Here is a 6,692-nt window from a genome sequence, read left to right as displayed (position 1 = left end):
GTATTAGGTATTATTAAACTTTGTTTGGTGCATTCATCAATGGAAAAGAAAGAGCGGCCCAGGACCAAAATGTGCATTGTGTCCCCCCCGGGCCCAAACCGTTTATAGTCCAAAAACGCATGGGGAACCCCAAATTTTTTGGTCGGTGCAACAAGCAGTTCCCGCATCCAGGGAAAAAAAATCTGAATTTTTTGTAACATAACCCATTTAGATGTGGTCCCATGATTTTTTGGGTTACTTTATATTTGGGTGTCCCCTCATGGTTGTTGATTGTATATGTTGATTAAGTTTTTTTGGACATGTTAGGGCCCGGGGTTTTGGGAATGTTTTGGGGAAATGTGTATTACTTTTGGACATGTATTATCAGGTTTTGAACATGTATCGATTAGCGTTAATTCTTTTGTGGTTGGAAAATTTGTTTGATATTAGTTTGACATGTAATAGCAAGTGGTATTGTCATTTTTGGTGGTCGTATAAACAAAGGAAGATGATATTATCAATTTTGATTTAAATATAATTGAATGTGTTCCCGTTCCCCTCACTTTGACCGTGCCCCGGGCATTTTCTTAATCCCGCGGTCAGCCATTCCTTTAAAGTCTCTGCTCTCTCCCTGCCCCCCCAGCTGAATCTTTAAAGAGACTAGCTATCATGGGCTTCCCCCTGGGTTTTCCTACTCCGCCCCCTTTTAAACCCAAACCTTGAGATAGTATGAAAAAAGAGCCCCCAAACGGCCCACTCATTCTTTTTCCCCCTTTTATCGCAATTTCTTTTGCTCATCGGCCGATTGATTCTCCCATATCAAAAAAATAGGTTAATACTCTCCCCCGTTTTTTTTATCTGTTTTGATGTCCAAAAAAGATTCTTCCAGCTCATGAAACACGATGAGCTTTTTAAAAGATCACTTCTTTATGAAAATTCTTTTCACCATCCCCCCACGGCGAAATTCAAGAACCTCATGTTTTTCCAAGGGGGAAACTAAGAGCTTTTTAACCTCCCCGAAACTCACCCACTTTTTTGAAAAGCCCCTGCACCATTAATAACCCCTCACTTTTTTTAAAAAGCAAAAAACCCCCCAAATCAAAAAGGGCCCCTTAAATATCTTAAAAAACCACAAAACACCATTGTAGTTCCCCCCATTTTCAAAACCCGAATGATAGTTTTCCCCCTATAACCACTTTTGGTTGATAAATCATCTTAAATTTTTAACCGAATCTTGACATGAAATGCATTTTCTTTTTTTTTTTATCATTGAAACTAGCTTGCTTGTATTCCCCCTAAAATCTTCAAACAATACTTACTAAACATGACTATTAAAAAAATGATCATTGGGGTTTCCCCAAAACTTTTTTTGGGAAAGGGGCTTTTTTAAACACTTTATGTGCAAAGTTTGTTACTTGTTATTCGGGTTTAGGTCCAAATTTTCCCAAATTCAACAAACCTCCAGAAAAAAATAACCCCTCAAAAAAACAAAAACTTTCAAAAAAAATCAAAGTTTTCATCACAAATCAAATTTAATGGGAAAAAACAAACAAATATTACAACAAAAAACCCAATTACATAAAAACTTGGAATTTTTTCATGGTTGATTATTCTCTTCAATTCCGCAAAAACAAGTCTAAACGATTTTGACCGGCCGGGGAAGAATCACGACATCGCGTCGTCCCATTGAGTCGAAGCTCCACCAAAAATTCAATCTTTTTTTTCACAAACAAAGTAAAACTTCTTTCTCGGTTTGTATTCTTTCCCAAGGATAACAAGTTTTTCATTAAAACCCTTTGGGGGGAGGGGGGGCCACCTACCCCCACCCTTTTGCCCAAAAAGCCCTAATTGTTCCAAGGGACGAAAATGAAGAAAAAGAATGAGAATAAAAAAAACGAAGATAATGTCGTTTTTTTTATTTTTTTTTACCAATTATATTTTTATTTTTTGAAATAATTAAAAATTTTTAAATTGTTTAATTTTTGGGCAAAACATGATTTCGGGCCCCTATTTTTTTAAGGGAGGACCCATTGGGTGGGGTTTATTTGTGAGGGACCCAAAAAATCAAAAAAATATTTTTGGGACCAAATTGATAAAAAGGGATATTAGGGACCAAATTTTGGGGCCTTTAAAATAAAATAAAGGTTAATTTTCTTTATAATGTTTTTTTTATCTAGCTTTTAAAATTATTAATAAAAAGTCAAATTAGTTCTTTTAAAAAGGTAACAAAATTTCATCTAGGGAATAGGATTCCCCGATCAAGTTCCAGCCTACTTGAGTTTGGGGATCGGGTGGTTTTAAAGATTTAATTTTATGGGTTTCAATTTAACCCTTTTAAATTTTTTTTTAATTTTTGGGGCCCCAAAAGATTTGGATTGCGGGGCATCATGCGTATAACCAATGAGTTTTTCATTATTGTCATTTGTCATGAACTGTAAAATTTATAGTAGTAAAATACAAAAAAAGAAAATATAAATTAAATAATAAAGAAAATAATGAATTTGAAAATTGCATAATATGTACATGTGTTGAGTTTGATAAAAAAAACTTGATGTTTTTTACAAAACAATTATTAAACAAATTTAATCTGATATTCTGGGGAACCCCCGAGAGGGAAACCCCAATTCAACTATTTTTCCTCTTCAACTTGCGAAAGGTAGTCTGAATTGCATGCCCCCATCTTGTTTTAATACATATTCATCCAATATTATTCTGTGCGCTGATTTAAATTGTTGACTCAATATAATCCAGCAATTCATCTATCCGTATTTGTGATCTGAAGATTATTGCAATGTATCGATCTATATGATTTGTTTCGTATCTCAGTTCTGAAGATAGGATTCTGGAAGTTTATGATAAATTCGTGTCAGATCTGTTGCCTTTTATTTGATAATCTGATCGATTATGCAGAGCTTTTGTTTATTCATGTCAAAGAGTTGAACACTGGTTTTCCTGTTTTGTTTGGGAACCAGTCCTTCAATTTGTCTCAGAATCTGAATTATAACCACTCCTTAAAAGTAAATAAACATACCTCTTCGTTGCTTTGACTTAGGATTAATCAGCTCTATCTATCCAAAGTCCAGTTCAGTAATATGATTGCTCAAAATTGAACCATGAGTGTGTTGTTCAAATTAGTAATAGGACTGCTCAAAATTGAACCTTGAATTTCTGTGAAATAAATCTTTAATGGCACAGTTAAAGCACATGTCTATGTTGTCTTGTTTATGTGTTTCCTTCTGTTACCATTTGAGTGTCTGGTTTATACCAATGAATGCCTCATCCCAAATTGATCTGGGGAATTATCAATGCGTTTTTAGTTTAGGGTTATTTTTTATCAATTATGGTTAATCCTTCTCGTTGGGTGAGAATTTATAACCAGGTACATCAACCGAGCAGCCTGAACAACAGACAGAATTTCCCATGATGCATTTGGTGTTCATATGCTTAGTTCAGTTCTTGAATTTTCAAAATGTTTTTCAAGATATGCAATTGCTTCTGTCTATAGGATGTTAACTTTTAAGATTTTGTGTATACACCACTTTATTGGCCAATGTTATAGGTAGTACCAGGAATCTCATCAAATGCGTCTGCTTGCTTGATACTTTGCATCTAGCTTTTCATTTAGTAATTTGATTTCTTTTGACTTGTATCATTAACATACTCTACATTTTCCTCTTTATGGCATCTATTCTTTAAAGGTTTTATCTGTTCTAGTTTTAACTTCTCCTGCAGTTGGTTCTAAAGGTTGTTATTTTGGGTGCAGAAATGGCAACAGGTGGAGCTGCACCCGAACGAGGAACTGCTGCCGCTGCTGCAGCTAATCTTCGGAGGAGGAGAACAGGTGGAGGTGGAGGTGGAGCGGGTGGTGGAACTAGTGGGACCATGCTTCAGTTTTATACCGGCTTGATGCCCCAGGGCTTAAGATTTCTCAAATGTTGTTCTTGTGATGAGCATTGGTTTCATAGCTTTTGTTGCTGTACTTCATGTTGCGGGACAGCTCTACTTTGTCCTAAGGAGTAGAATGTGCTGTTCGTCTACATACTGAATTCTGGGCGTGGAAAAACTACTGTTTGTTCTAATTTTATTTTGGTGAACTTTGAGAAAAACTAAAATTTTGCATAAAGAAGTTTTGTCACAATGTTAAACATGCATCCACTGCACATGTATTTGACAAATCCAGTGCAATTTGCCCGCAAAACAGATGCTATTGAAAAGATCAATTTCCCAATACTGCAGCGGCCACATAACTAATGACTTTTTCACCAACCATCCAATCAATCCAAAAAACTCTACCACAATCCCCAGAACTCCTTACAGTTCAAGCTTATAAAAAAAGGTCTTGTGAATGCATATTTTCCCATGTAAAAGGGACAAAAGGAGATATTAATCATTTTCCCGTGGGTTGCATTTTTTGCACCATCTGTCAGAAAAAGTGAAACGAATTCATCAGGAATTTTTTGCACATCACATTAACAAAAACCTCATTTCTTAAAAAACTTCTGGTTAGAACAGCAATGCTGGATAGGCCAGCAACACAGAACATGAATATTAACCTTATAAAACACATATATGGAGACAATCAAAGAAAATCAACTCTGCAACTGCAATAAACCCTCAAAAAAACTTTCAAAACAGCAATTTTGACTATTCTGCCTCATAATTTCAAGCTGCTTGTTGTTAATAATTTGTTAAGACCTTATTTATTGAAAACTCATACAATTGAAAAAATCATGCAATGTCCCCAAAAAAGGAAGAATTAGCTTCCAGAAAAAAAATAGAAAACATGAAATATGCACTGATACACATAACAAAATAAGGCAAATGGATTTTACTATGCTTTACCTGAGCTACATATTCTTTGATTTTGTAGTAAATAGCGCATCTAGAGCTCTCTCAGCAAGCTCATAATGCACAATGTTGCCTTCAGGACCATTAATTTTTTCTTTCTGCAAAATATCTGCATCGCAATACCAAGATTAGATATTGAGGCCAACCACACTCTGAAAGAATGTTCTAACAATCACCTTTGCTGGACAAGTGCTTCTAACGCCTGTTTGGTATTTGAAAATTTCGGATGGTTTTCCTCATTTTCTGCAATCCCAGCCTTTAGATGATGCCAAAGATTTTCTTCAAGAGTTGCAATGAAAACAACATTTTAGTATGAACAAATGAAAAAATCTAAACAACAAATCAACAGTAGGATGATTATAATTGAATCAGGAAGTAGCACACCTTCCGTGATTTTGCCTCCTGCTAAATGAATTATCCCAATTACGACGAAAGTTAAGCCTGACAGATGTACTGAACTCTTATCCTCTACAAATTTTCCATAGACATCAGAAGGCAGCTTACTTATGATTATATACGATTTTGCTTCACAACAGCTGCAACAAAGAAAAAGGGAATCATCAGGCTAAAAGTTTACCAAACTCTTAAGAGTTAATTATGTTGCTCTTAATCAGTAACCCTTGATGACTGGGTACCTTTGCAAACCAAGGCTAAAAAGGAAGGACTCAACTTAGACATTAATCTATACATGCTTGCATTTTCCACCTTAAAACAAGAGAATACAAATCTTATACTACTACTACTACTACTAAAGAACATTGTTAGTCATCTCTGGTTCCCTACAGTATAAGGGCAAAGATAACATTTTTAAACCTTCACAAATTCTAGCTCCTAAACAAAGCAAATTGACCAAGCAAATAATCAAACACGTGAGCGACATTTCTCCTTTCAATAAAACCAAAATAAACTAAGGAAACTCACACTGTTGTGATTGCGAAGCACGGCCTGTTTTGGCTGCCGCCGAAGGCCGAGAACGCTGAGTTCCCTCTATCATACCGAAGATCGAAGAGAGTTTGGTTTGGCCTCATCGATTAAAAAAGAAGGAAAATTTCTCTGCTTATACCCTTTACCCGTATCAACTGGTGAGTTCCTCCCTTTTAATTGGACAGCCTGAATTTTGCTCGGTTTTGAAGAGGATGTAGCGGATCACTTCCTACCAATTTATCCTTTTCCTGCGTCAAAAAAAAAAAGACACGCACATTAGAAATTGCGATTGTTCCCACTGAATCAAACATAACAATGGAACCTACAAGGTCAGGTATGTCAAACTGAGAGGCGATTTAGGCGTAAGACTGCACTGAATCAAAAACCCAAATTTTCGACTTTTTCAACAAAATCCAAATTTTGTTTTAATTCTGATATTTGCTCTAGAGCGCCAAATTTTTTCCCTAACTTAATTACAAAATTATATCATGCCGTATAATTAATTTTAAAATGATTTATTCAAAATTTAAACCCAATGGCCACTTGAGCTGGGCTGGGCCGGAAACCCCAAACTCAATTTTTATGTTGAAAATTTAGTCCACTTTTTATTTTGCTTTATTCATGACATTTTTTTAAAAATAATTTATGTATGATCAATCTGGGAATGAGGCTAATATACTAACAAAATAAAGGGGACTCAATATTGAATTTGAATATATATGCAAGATGGCAATTGGCACAAACCCCTCTTGCATGTTTATTTTACACATGATGTTCTTTTCTTTGGTAAAAAAGAGAAGTTATACTATTACATGACTTTTGGATTTGGTCTTGCTCTTTGTTTCTTTAGCATCCCCATCCACCTTAATTTTCCTATTTATATAGTGTTTAAGAATCGCTGCAAATTAAAACTATAGTTTTATTGATCCATCTCATTTGAA

The 6,692-nt window shown here is 35.2% G+C and overlaps 2 pseudogenes; one reads left to right on the top strand and one right to left on the bottom strand.

Annotated features, from left to right (window-relative positions):
• The first annotated feature begins 2,611 nt into the window (after positions 1–2,611).
• Positions 2,612–4,073, top strand: LOC125221728 (annotated as a pseudogene).
• A 753-nt stretch (positions 4,074–4,826) lies between these two features.
• On the bottom strand, positions 4,827–6,610 carry LOC125220918 (annotated as a pseudogene).
• Positions 6,611–6,692: the final 82 nt, after the last annotated feature.

This window comes from Salvia hispanica, chromosome 4, assembly GCF_023119035.1.
Source record: "Salvia hispanica cultivar TCC Black 2014 chromosome 4, UniMelb_Shisp_WGS_1.0, whole genome shotgun sequence".
NCBI classification, from domain to species: Eukaryota; Viridiplantae; Streptophyta; class Magnoliopsida; order Lamiales; family Lamiaceae; genus Salvia; species Salvia hispanica.
This window is presented reverse-complemented; position numbering and strand designations above follow the sequence as displayed.